The following is a 13,639-nucleotide window of genomic DNA, read 5'->3' on the forward strand; positions in this document are numbered from 1 at the left end:
TTGGCTCTGCCCCCGGAAGACAACCTGATTTTTTTTCAAAAAAGTGAGTGATGGATTCTTTCTGCTTTCACTTTACTATCTGTATTTAAATAAGGTCTGGGCAATCGTCCTTTATAATCTCATGAAATATTGTATAAATCACATGTTGGATTTAACATATATTTTAACATATTTAACATGACTACCTGCCATCTAGGGAAGGGGGTTGGGGGGAAGAGGGGATAATTTGGAACAAAAGGCTTTGCAATGGCCCATGTCAAAAAATTACCCATGCATATGTTTTATAAATAAAAAGCTTTCATTTAAAAAATAAATATTGTATACATAATTTTCTTTTCTTATTTTTTTTCAGATAATTCTATGATGCGTAGGTTACATCTCAATCTTTTAAAGATCAATTGCTTTGGTGTATAATATTTCTCAATTTTTTTATTTCTTTTTTTTTTCTTTTGATTTTGTTTTATATTCTTGATGACTAATTCTAATTTTCAGGGCAATAAATTCTCTGAAATTTCCTACTCTTGATTCTATGGGATTCTTATTCTCCTTTGCTTTTTCATGTTGTATTTTTTTCCATTTTTTCCAGATACACCTTTGTAGACAGCACTTTTTTCCCCCTCTCAGTCTTTACATAAAGTTGTTTAGGGCCTAAATCTGGGACAGGAGATGTTTATCACCAAAAAGTCTGTCTTCATAGTATTCTGAGTCTTTTTAGATTTGCTCACCTCAGCTGAAGGGCAGAGTGGTAAAAAGGTAATTATTCCTGGGTCAGTCTTCAAAACTTAACACATGAACATGACCTGCCTGCACATGAGAATAGTAACAAGTAGATAATAGTCCATTCTAGGTATTATGTAGTTGCTTATTTTATTGCTCCAGGGCTTCAAGCTATATCTCTGCTCTAAACTATAGGCTTGGCTCGAATTATCCTGCAGTTAAACTTGGAGATGACTCTCATTCACTGAGCTCTAACTAAAGTTTAGGAGACAACTTTAGATGTTTTTTGTTTTTGCTTTTTTTTCCCCCTTATGGCCTTACCCCACTAGAACTTTCATGTTGGCTCTGGATTTAGACCTGTGTTGGAAGCCCATCACACTTGAGCTCTTCACTGGATTTTGCCTAGATATCCCAAGGACTAGCTTACTGGTCTCCTGCTATGAAGAAATACAGGGAAATAGAGTATGTCTTTATCTGGGGCTTGTGTGATGTTTGTGTGCCTGCAGTGGACCAAACCCAGCCTCCCTGTCTCTGGGGATTTCCTGAGTTCCTTTTTCTACATTTTCAGACCTTTCTATTTCAGGATCTCAATAAAATTTTAGCATCTTACTGTGGATTTCAGAGATAGATAGAGGATTTAATGGATGATTCTTCTTATTTCTTTTTAGATAGGTGGATTTCCAAATACCATATGGTGTTCTGAGGATCTGCAGCTTAACCAATTACCATCTTTGTACAAGGTCACTTTCATTTCCATTTTAAATTGAGAACCAAATGTTATAGTGAAGAGGAAATCATATATGTCTGTATATGTGTATGTATTTAAGTTTTAAGCTATAAACATCTCAAGAATCTTTTAATTCATTATTTACATGACTTAACCATTTCTGGTTTACATAAATCTTAATTCATTGTATTCCTTTATTCCTTAACACTTCTCTAGCAGTTTAAAAATGGCTAGTGAATTTTCTAAGAACTTCTTTTTAACATTTTCTTTTAAAGAATTACCATTATAAATGACTGAAGTACTTAGAAATGTACATCTGCAGTTATCTGAAATCTAAACATCTTTATATTGCTTATTTATAAATTTGTAAATTGTATAATTGGAATCCACAATGAATGGCATTTTATATGGGAAAGTTACTTGAATGGTAAGATGTAAATTTCAAATAATTGTGTAATATGTCCTGCTCTGTAGACAAACTAAGTTACATAATAGTTGTAGCAAAAAGTTGTAAGATGAATAATCTAGGAATATTTAGTCTGCTGAAAACAAAATGGGAGCAAATGATAGTAATATCAAAATATTTTAAAGATTGTCAGATAGGGAAAGAATTATACTTGTTCTACTTACCTCAAATACCGCAGAAATAATGGGTGGAAGTTACAGAGAGACAAATTTTTGCTTATAATCAGGAAAAGCTTTTTCACTCTCAGTGTTGTCCTCAAATGGAATAGGTGGCTTTACTATATAGTTTCTAATATATGGTAGTTTTAATCAGGGGACATATGGCAAGTTATAATTCTGATTAATAATATGAGTACAGAGATAACGTCTATGTCCCTTTTCAATATAAAATATATTTTATATGTTATATATAGAATATAGTACATCTGTTGTCCTAACTCACCATAGTTTTTAAAAATTAAATTAGTTATTAAATTTTATATGATAAAAATTTATTTTATAACACAGTGTGATCTTAAATATATGAGATTTACATATAGAAAATAATGTTCATTAAACTCTAGATAATGTCAAGGTAATCAAAAAGTAAATAAAATAAGCAAAATTTTCCCATCTAAATTGCCTCATTTATTTTATCTTCTTAATTTGTTGGAATGTTACAGACTCATTTTGAAGCTTAAAACAAATTAAGTGTATCAAGCTTTCCTACTTAAGCTTCCATTATTCATAAACTACTTCATCAATCTATTCTTTAGTAATAGTAAATTTTTCTACTTGTATTTAAAGAATTCAATTCTTAAATTATCATGTTTTTGATTACTGTAAATTATGAGGAATAAAGAGATCTTGGAAATTGTGTGATGATATAATGATAAATTGATAAAGCTAAAGCATAACATCTTAGACATCTGTGAGGCAGGAGAACACAGACAGAAGTTTAATATATAGGTGTGGGTGGTGTTTGTTTTGTTCAGTTTGAAAGACAAGTAGGCAGCAGTGGTAACAAACTATTATTAGTAGTCACTGCATCTGCAGTCACAAAAATTAAAAAAATAGAGTGCATTGATTTTCAAAGATCCTGAAATTCACATGTATCATACATAATTCAAAAATATTTTAAAATTATATTTGAATAATTGAAAATAACAATTTTATGTTCTGTTGACAGCCTTGTTATAATCCAGCTGTGTTTAATAAGGACATCATTAGGGTCCTTGTCTCATAAGAGATAAGTTGATTGAGATATGTTGGATTAGCATCATGATCAAATACATTAATTTAAATTTGATAAAATTACAGTTCCTCTAAAATAATTTTATAACAGAAATCCATTAAACTATATGTTATATTTCCTAAGAACTTATATGATTGAATGTTTTTCAATTCACTTTATTGTTAGAACAAACAAGAAAAGATAAATTTTCAAAGAGCAGAACTACAATATTATTTATAAACTATTAAAAATCACCAATAATTAATACTAATATTTAAAAAGAAGAGTCTTTTCATAATTCTCAGAAGGAAAGTATTTATGTATTCTTGTCTTTTCTCTATTTTGGTCAGCTGCAAAGATCTTGATCATTTTCAGGACATTTATATGGCAGCCACATTAATCTATCATCCTTCTTTAAAGAAACTTCTTGAGGGGGCAGAACCAAGATGGCTGAGTAAAGGTTAAATGCTAAATACCTAACCTCTCCCCCAAACTGCTCCTAACTCCTTTAAATAATGACTGTAAACAAATTTTATAGCATCAGAACTTCCAAAAAACCTGAATAGAACATTTTCTAGCTAAAGGCAACTTAGCAGGTTGGCAGAAATGGTGTGTGATACCAGGGTGGGAGTTTAGCATGCAATATGGTTGCATGATCTAGAACAAATAACAACAAAATTCATATGGAACAATAAAAAATCGAGAATCTCAAGGGAATTAATGAAAAAAAAATCAAAGGAAGGTGGCCTAGCTGTACCTGATCTAAAATTATATTATAAAGCAACAGTCACCAAAACCATTTGGCATTGGCTAAGAAATAGATGAGTTGATCAGTGGACAAGGTTAAGTTCACAAGACAGAATAGTCAACTATAGCAATCTAGTGTTTGACAAACCCAAAGATCCTAACTTTTGGGATAAGAATTCATTATGTGATAAAAAAAAAAAACTGCTGGGATAACTGGAAATTAGTATGGCAGGAATTAGGCATGGACCCACACTTAACACCATATACCAAGAAAAGATCAAAATGGGTCCATGACCTAGGCATAAAGAATGAGATTATAAATAAATTAGAGGAACATAGGATAGTTTATCTCTCAGACTTGTGGAGGAGAAAGAAATTTGTGACCAAAGATGAACTAGAGACCATTACTGATCACAAAATAGAAAATTTTGATTATATCAAATTAAAAAGCTTTTGTACAAACACAACTAATGCAAACAAGATTAGAAGGGAAGCAACAAACTGGGAAAACATCTTCACAGTTAAAGGTTCTGATAAAGGCCTCATTTCCAAAATATATAGAGAACTAACTCAATTTTATAAGAAATCAAGCCATTCTCCAATTGATAAATGGTCAAAGGATATGAACAGACAATTTTCAGATGATGAAATTGAAACTATTACCACTCATATAAAAGAGTGTTCCAAATCACTATTGATCAGAGAAATGCAAATTAAGACAACTCTGAGATATCACTACATACCTGTCAGATTGGCTAAGATTACAGGAAAAAATAATGATGAATGTTGGAGGGGATGCGTAAAAACTGGGACACTGATGCATTATTGGTGGAGTTGTGGAGAGCAATCTGGAATTATGCCCAAAAAGTTATCAAACTGTGCATACCCTTTGATCCAGCAGTGCTACTACTGGGCTTATACCCCAAAAAGATACTAAAGAAGGGAAAGGGACCTGTATGTGCCAAAATGTTTGTGGCAGCCCTGTTTGTAGTGGCTAGAAACTGGAAATTGAATGGATGCCCATCAATTGGAGAATGGCTGGATAAATTGTGGTATATGAATATTATGGAATATTATTTTTCTCTAAGAAATGACCAGCAGGATGAATACAGAGAGGCTTGGAGAGACTTACATGAACTGATGCTAAGTGAAATGAACAGAACCAAGAGATCATTATACACTTAGACAACGATATTGTATGAGGATGTATTCTGATGGAAGTGGATTTCTTTGACAAAGAGACATAACTGAGTTTCAATTGATAAATGATGGACAGAAGCAGCTACACTCAAAGAAAGAACACTGGAAAATGAATGTGAACTATTTGCATTTTTGTTTTTCTTCCCGGGTTATTTTTACCTTCTGAATCTAATTCTCCCTCTGCAATAAGACAACTGTTTGGTTCTGCAAACATATATTGTATCTAGGATATACTGCAACATATCTAACATATATATAGGACTGCTTGACATCTAGGGGAGGGGGTGGAGGGAGGAAGGGGAAAAATAGGAACAGAAGTGAGTGCAAGGGATAATGTTGTAAAAAAAATTACCCTGGCAACGATTCTGTCAATATAAAGTTATTATTAAATAAAATTTAAAAAAATCTAGTTTAGCATTAATTTAATTCTACAACAAATAATGGTTACCTAGTGATATAATGATTGGTATATACATATTGTGGAACATATAAAGAGGAGCTGTCAGAGTCAGAAAGGCAAAGCACACTAGAAGCTTTCCGAGGCTGAGACAGATTCATTCCATCATCTACCTTTGTTGTGACTGGAGGTTCAAGCAGAAACCTTTGGGGTCCAGAAAATTCAGAAGCCAGAGAAGACAGGCCTCTCAGAACCAAGGCCTCCAGAAAAATTAATCAAGCCCCAAGGACATAAGACTTTGAAGGAGACAATAAAGAATATGGACTTTAACTCCTGGCTGAATTTGGGGTGATTACAGAACTGAAATGAAGGCTGCTCCCAGAAGTCCCCCCACCAAGAAATCTGCTCCCAGAGAATATTACACTTTAGAGAAGAACATTACACATTTGCAACCTGAAAATTAAAGGTAACACCATTATAATAACTGAGAAATAGGTTAGGCATAGTTTATATCTAGGAGGATTATTTTGAAACAATTAATAGAAACAATCAAAGGACAAGATCTAAACAAATAATGTCAATTGCATAAAACTGAAAATCTTTTAAACTTGCAGAATCAAAGGAAATAGTATAAATATAGGTTATTTGGGGAAAGACTTTGCATCAAATATCTCCAACAAGGTTCTAAAATTCAAGGTATAGAGGGAATTAATAAAAATACACAGACATTCCTAAGTGCATCAAAAATGATGAGCATATAATTTTCAAAATAGTAATTGCAATCAGTTAAGAATCTACTAAAAGATCGAGCCAAATTTCTAAAAAAAAAAAACAAATTAAAATAATTCTGAGGTCTTCATGTATTACTTCTTATAGCATCAACCACATAGTATGAGCTTTATAAATACTTCACTCAATACATAGCAAATTATAAAGGATAACAGAATAATGTTATAAGATGTGGGAAAGATGATCAAACTAATCATTGTTGGAACATCTGTATCATTCTGGAAAGTAATTTGAAGTGATTAGTGAGTAATAATTCCATGCTCTTCAACCTAGAGATTCATTCTGCTCCTTAAGGAAGTAAATGATAGGAAGAAAGATGCATTATACAACATAATGTGCATAGAAGCATTTTTTTGTTCTTGTTGTAACAAGAATTGGAATGAAATCAGATGTCTGTTGACTGTGGAACAGTTCAACATGTTGTGGTATTTGAATAAGTTGTAATATTATTCTCTATTAAGAAACTATTTACATGTATGGTACAGATAAACATAAAATATTTTTATTAAGTTATGTAAAGAAAAACAACAAATTTAAGCAAAAACATGCATAATTACAATACCTAAGCTCTACCCCCCAAAAAGATATAAAAATACACTTCCTTTCTTCTTTTGCAGAGATGAGAGGTAATTCATATTGAATAATTTATATAAGAAAAGACTTTGCTTTTTAGGCTGGATAATTTTTTTTTGCTTAATTTAAAAGGATTACTTGTGCAGATAGAGAATAGAAAGGGGTGTATTTTGAAATAAAGATCACATAAAAATAAAATATGTCAATAAAACATAATTACCAAAATAATTCTAATATATATAATGAATATATTCAACTGAAAATAGTTTTATTCAAAATTTTATTTAAAACTATATTTAAAGCAGTGGTCATCAAAACTATTTGGTACTGGCTAAGAATTAGAGTAGTTGATTAGTTGAACAAGTTAGATTTACAGGAAAAAATAATAAATGAGTATAGTAATCTAGTGTTTCACAAAACCAAGTACCCCAGCATTATCGGTATCTTTATGAATTGAATCAGCCATTCTGGAGAGCAATTTGAAACTATGCCCAAAGATCCAGCAGTGTCTCTACTGGTCTTGTATCCCAAATTGCTTTTTGTTTTTTGCTGAGGCAATTGGGGTTAAGTGACTTGCCCAGGGTCACACAGTGGCAAGAATCTGGAAACTTTGTGAATGTCTATCAGCTGGAGAATAACTGAATGAGTTATGGTATGTGAATGTTATGGAATATTATTTTTCTATAAGAAAGTACCAGTAGGATGATTTCAGAGAGGCCTGGAGAGACCTACATGAATGGATACTTAGAGAAATGAGTAGAACCAGGAGATCATTATACATGGCAACAATAAAATTATGCCATGACCAATTCTGATAGATGCGGTTCTGTTCAACAATGACATGATTCAGCCCAGTTCCATTGGTCTTGTGATGGAGAGAGCAATCACAATCAGAAAGAGGGCTGTGGGAACTAAGTGTATATCACAACATAGTATTTTTACTCTTTTTGTTGTTGTGCTCTTGCATTTTGTTATGTACAGGATAAATGGGGAATATTCAATAGAAGTAACATATTAAAATCAAGAGAGGTTAATAAAAGTTTTCTATAGATGATGGGGTTTTAATTGGAATTTGAAGGAACCCAGGAAATTGAGGTGGCAAAAATAAGCAGGAAGAGAATTCTAGGCAAGGAAAACAGCAAGATGAAATATCCAGAGTCAAGTGATGGAGTGTCTTGATTGTAGATCAGTCAGGAAGTTACTGTCCCTGGACCAAAGAGAACTCATTGGGAAGTAAAGTTTAAGAAGATTGGAAAGGAGGGAACTATATTGTGAAAAGTTTTGAATTTCAAACACAGCATTTTGTATTTGATCCTAGATATGATAAAGACCCATTGCAATTCACTGTGTAGGGAGGTAAAAATCAGACCTATATTTTAAGGAAATCACTTTGGAAGTTGAATAAAAAATGGTTTAGAAAGACTTGAATGGCAGACACACCATCAAGCTATTGCAGTAGCTCAGATATGAGGTAATGAGAGCTTGCACCAGAGTAGTAAGTGTCAGAGAAGCATATCTTAAAGATATTACAAATGTGAAATCAACAGGACTTTGTAATGGATTTGATATAGGGAATGAGAGCTAAAGAGAAATCCAGGATAACTCCTAAACTGCAAGTCTGAGGAACTGAGAGGGTGGTTTTGTCCTCTATAGTGATGTGGAAAGTAGGAGTGAAAGAATGTTTAATAAGTAAGATCCACTTTAAAATCTCTGCCAGACAGTTGGAATAGAAAGGTTGGAGGTCACAAGAAAGGTTAGAGCAGGATTAGGGCAGGATAAAAAAATCTGGAGCATTGCTTTATAAGTATTAATAAAATTCATGGGAAATGAGATCACCAAGTGGAACAGAGTAGTCTGAAAATGTTAAGGGCCTCAGGATAAAGTTCAACAGGGCACAGAGTTAGAATGATTGATCTGGAGGAGGATTCCAACAATGACAGAAATATAATGGAGCAAAAACTATTTTCAGAATAGAATGGAATAAAATTTACAAAGACATTTTTAACTTTTCAATGGAACTAAAAACTCATTTATTTTAACAATTTTGTATTATTTTATATAATAGTAGATTTTATAGTATATTGGAAAAATATATACTTCCAAGAGATCTTTGTACATATAGCAACATGAATATTATACGATGATAAACTGTGATATATTTGGCTCTTTTCAACAATGAAATGATTTAGGCCAATTTCAACAGACTTGTTATGGAGAGAGCCATCTGAATCGAGAAAGAGGACTATGGAGACTGAATGTGGCTCACAACATAAAATTTCTGCCTTTTTGTTGCTGTTTGCTTGTTTTTTGTTTTCTTTTTCATTTTTTTTTACTTTTTGGTCTATTTTTTGTTATACAACATATTAATGTGGAAATATGTTTGGAAGGATTGTGCATGTTTAACTTATGTTGGATTATTAGCTTTCTAGGGGAGGTGGAAAATGGAGATATAGGGAGAAAAAATTTGGAATTTGAAATCTTGTCTGGACAAGTAACATAAAATCATATAAAAGTTTACTTTTTAAAATTTTTATTTTTTCTTAATAATAGTTTTTTTTAATTTCAAAAGACATGAAAAAATTAGTTTTTAACATTCACCCTTGCAAAACTTTGTGTTCTAAATTTTTCTTTCTCTCTTGTGTTTCTCCCCTCTACCTTAAATGGTAGGTAATGTCATATGTACTATTATGTAAAATACATGCCCATATTAATCACAGTGAAAAAAGAAATATATGAAAAGGAAAAATAAAAGTGAAAAAAGTATGCTTTAACCTGACTTCAGAGAACACCAGTTCTTTAACTGGATGAGGATAGCATTATCCCTTGTGAAATACTATTCTTGAATAATCATGTTGCTGAGAAGTCAAATCATTCATAGTTGACCATCACACAATGTTTCTGATAAAACATTTTTTTCCTGAAATTTGGCTACTCTCTATTCTTATTGTACAATTCCATATCTTCTATTACATTCATATATCTTATTATGTTTAGCCATTCTCCCACTGTTAAGTATCCCTTCATTTTCTAATATGTTGTCAACATAAAAGGGCTGCTATAAATATTTTTACAAAGTTCTTTCCCCATTGTTATGATTTTTTGTTGTTGTTGTTTAGTACTACTATTGCTAGATAAAAGGGTATGCTCAATTAGGTTACCTGGGCATAATTCAAAATTTTTCTCCAGAATGATTGAATCATTTGATAACTCTACTAACAATGCATTAGTGTCCCAATTTTCCCACATCCTCTTTAACATTTAGTATTTTTCTTTTTTTTTTATATTAGCATTTTTTTTTAAATTTTACTATTAGTGGTATAATTTTTCACAATTACATATATCATTTCCCCATTTAAAGATGTAAACAGTTCAGCTTCATTGAATTTTTTTTTTTTTATACTTCCTTTGGTCTTGATCTTGAAGATTTAAAAAAAAAATGTTGTTGTTGTTCAATTCTGATTTTGTGAAAGCTTGAAGTTCTTCTATTTCATTGAATGACCATTTTCTCTTTTGAAATATTATGCTTATTATCAGATGATCTTTTGTTATAATACAAGCTTCTTTGTCTCCTGGAAACCTATGAAACTTTAATCTAGCTGCTAAATCGTGTATGATCTTGATTGTGGCTCGATAATATCTGTTTTTTTTTCTCCTGACAACCTATGATAATTTTTCATTAATCTGATAGTTCTGTAATTTAAATATAATGCTATTTGAAGGTTTTTATTTATTTTTTTAAATTTGCAATTTCTTTCCTCGGGTGATCCTTGGATTCTTTCAATGCCAATTTTGCCTTTTGGCTCCAGGATATCAGGGAAGTTTTCCTTAATAATTTTTTATGATTCTTTTTAGGATTTGATTGTGGCTTTCAGATGGTCCAATGATTCTGACACTGTCTATTTTGGATCTATTTTCCATGTCATTTTCCATGATATGTTTTACATTTTCTATTTTTTTCATTCTCTTAAATTTATTTGATTGATCCTTGGTGTTTCATATGGTCATTAGCTTCCAGTTGTCCTATGCTAACTTCAGAAAAGTTCTTTTCCTCAGTTAGCCTTTGTTCTTTTTTCCTTTTGGCCATTTGTATTGTTTAAATTGTATTCCTTTTAAGCTATTTTATTTGATGTATTTTTGTATCTTGTTTTCCATTTGTCCATTACTACCTTATAAGTAGCTGTTTACTTTTTCTTTCTTTCTTTTTTTTTTAATAACTTTTTATTGACAGAACCCATGCCAGGGCAATTTTTTTACAGCATTATCCCTTGCATTCACCTCTGTTCCAATTTTTCCCTTCCTTCCCTCCATCCCCTCCCCCAGATGGCAAGCAGTCCTTCATATGTTAAATAGGTTACAGTATATCCTAGATACAATATATGTGTGCAGAACCGAACAGTTTTCTTGTTGCACAGGGAGAATTGAATTCAGAAGGTATAAATAACCCGGGAAGAAAAACAAAAATGCAAGCAGTTTATATTCATTTCCCAGTGTTCTTTCTTTAGGTGTAGCTGCTTCTGTCCATCTTTGATCAGTTGAAACTTTATCAAAGAGATCCACTTCCATCAGAATACATCCTCAAACAGTATCATTGTTGAGGTATATAATGATCTCCTGGTTTTGTTCATTTCACTTAGCATCAGTTCATGTAAGTCTCCCCAGTCCTCTCTGTATTCATCCTGCTGGTCATTCCTTACAGAACAATAATATTCCATAACATTCATATACCACAATTTACTCAACCATTCTCCAATTGATGGGCATCCATTCATTTTCCAGCTTCTAGCCACTACAAACAGGCCTGCCACAAACATTTTGGCACATACAGGTCCCTTTCCTTTCTTTAGTGTCTCTTTGGGGTATAAGCCCAGTAGAAACACTGCTGGATCAAAGGGTAAGCACAGTTTGATAACTTTTTGAGCATAGTTCCAAATTGCTCTCCAGAATGGCTGGATGTGTTCACAATTCCACCAACAATTTATCAGTGTTCCTGTTTTCCCACATCCCCTCCAACATTCCACATGATCTTTCCCTGTCACTCTAGCCAATCTGACAGGTATGTAATGGTATCTCAGAGTTGTCTTAATTTGCATTTCTCTGATTAATAATAATTTGGAGCATATTTTCATTTGTCTATAAATAGTTTCAATTTCTTCGTCTGAGAATTGTCTGTTCATATCTTTTGACCATTTATCAATTGGAGAATGATTTGATTTCTTATAAATTAGAGTCAATTCTCTATATATTTTGGAAATGAGGCCTTTAGCAGAACCTTTGATTGTAAAAATGTTTTCCCAGTTTATTGTTTCCCTTCTAATTTTGTCTGCATTTGTTTTGTTTGTACAAAAACTTTTCAATTTGATATAATCAAAATTTTTTATTTTGTGGTCAATAGTAATCTCTAGTTCTTCTTTGGTCATAAATTCCTCCCTCTTCCACAGGTCTGAGAGGTAAACTATCCTATGCTCTTCCAATTTATTTATAATCTCATTCTTTATGCCTAGGTCATGAACCCATTTTGACCTTATCTTGGTGTACGTGTTAAGTGTGGGTCAATGCCTAGTTTCTGCCATACTAATTTCCAATTTTCCCAGCATTTTGTCAAATAATGCATTCTTATTGCAGAAACTGGGGTCTTTGGGTTTGTCAAACACTATATTATTAAAGTTATTGGCTGTTTTGTCCTTTGAACCTAACTATTTCATTGATCAACTAGTCTATTTCTTAGCCAATACCAGATGGTTTTAGTAACTGCTGCTTTATAATATAATTTTGGATCTGGTACAGCTAGGCCACCTTCATTTGTTTTTTTTTTTTTTTTTCATTAATTCCCTTGAAATTCTTGACCTTTTGTTTTTTCATATGAACTTTGTTGTTATTTTTCTAGTTCATCAAAGTAGTTTTTTGGGAGTCTGATTGGTGTAGCACTAAATAAATAGATTAATTTAGGTAGTATTGTCATCTTTATTATATTTGCTCGCCTAGTCCAAGAGCATTTAATATTTTTCCAGTTGGTTAGATCAGACTTAATTTGTGTGGAAAGTGTTTTGTAGTTTTCCTCATAAAGTTTCTGATAGAAACTTGGCAGATAGAGTCCTAAATATTTTATACAATCAATAGTTACTTTAAATGGAATTCCTTTTTGTAACTCTAACTGTTGGGTTTTGTTAGTGATATATAAGAATGCTGATGACTTATGTGGGTTTATTTTTTATCCTGCAACTTTGTTGAAGGTGTGGATTGTTTCTAATAACTTTTTAGTAGATTCTCTATAGTGATAATTTGGTTTCCTCATTGCCTATTCTTATTCCTTTAATCTCTTTCTCAACTCTTATTGCCAAAGCTAACATTTCTAATACAATATTAAATAGTAACTGATAGTGGGCAGTCTTGTTTCACTCCTGATCTTATTGGGAATGGTTGCAGTTTGTCCCCTGTTACATATGATGCTTACTGCTACTGATTATTTTAAGGAAAAGTCCATTTATTCCTATACTCTCAAGAGTTTTTAATAGGAATGGATGTTGGATTTTATCAAATGCTTTTTCTGCATCTATTGAGATGATCATATGGTTTTTGTTAATTTGATTATTAATATGGCCAATTATACTGGTACTTTTCCTAATATTGAACCAGCCCTGCATTCCTGGTATATATCCTACTTGATCGTAGTGTATTATCCTGGGGATGATTTTCTGTAGTCTTTTTGCTAATATCTTAAGATTTTAGCATCAATATTCATTAGGGAGATTGGTCTATAATTTTCTTTCTCTGTTTCCAACCTACCTGATTTAGGTATCAGTACCATGTCTGT

Source organism: Antechinus flavipes, chromosome 1 (assembly GCF_016432865.1).
Source record: "Antechinus flavipes isolate AdamAnt ecotype Samford, QLD, Australia chromosome 1, AdamAnt_v2, whole genome shotgun sequence".
Taxonomy (NCBI): Eukaryota; Metazoa; Chordata; class Mammalia; order Dasyuromorphia; family Dasyuridae; genus Antechinus; species Antechinus flavipes.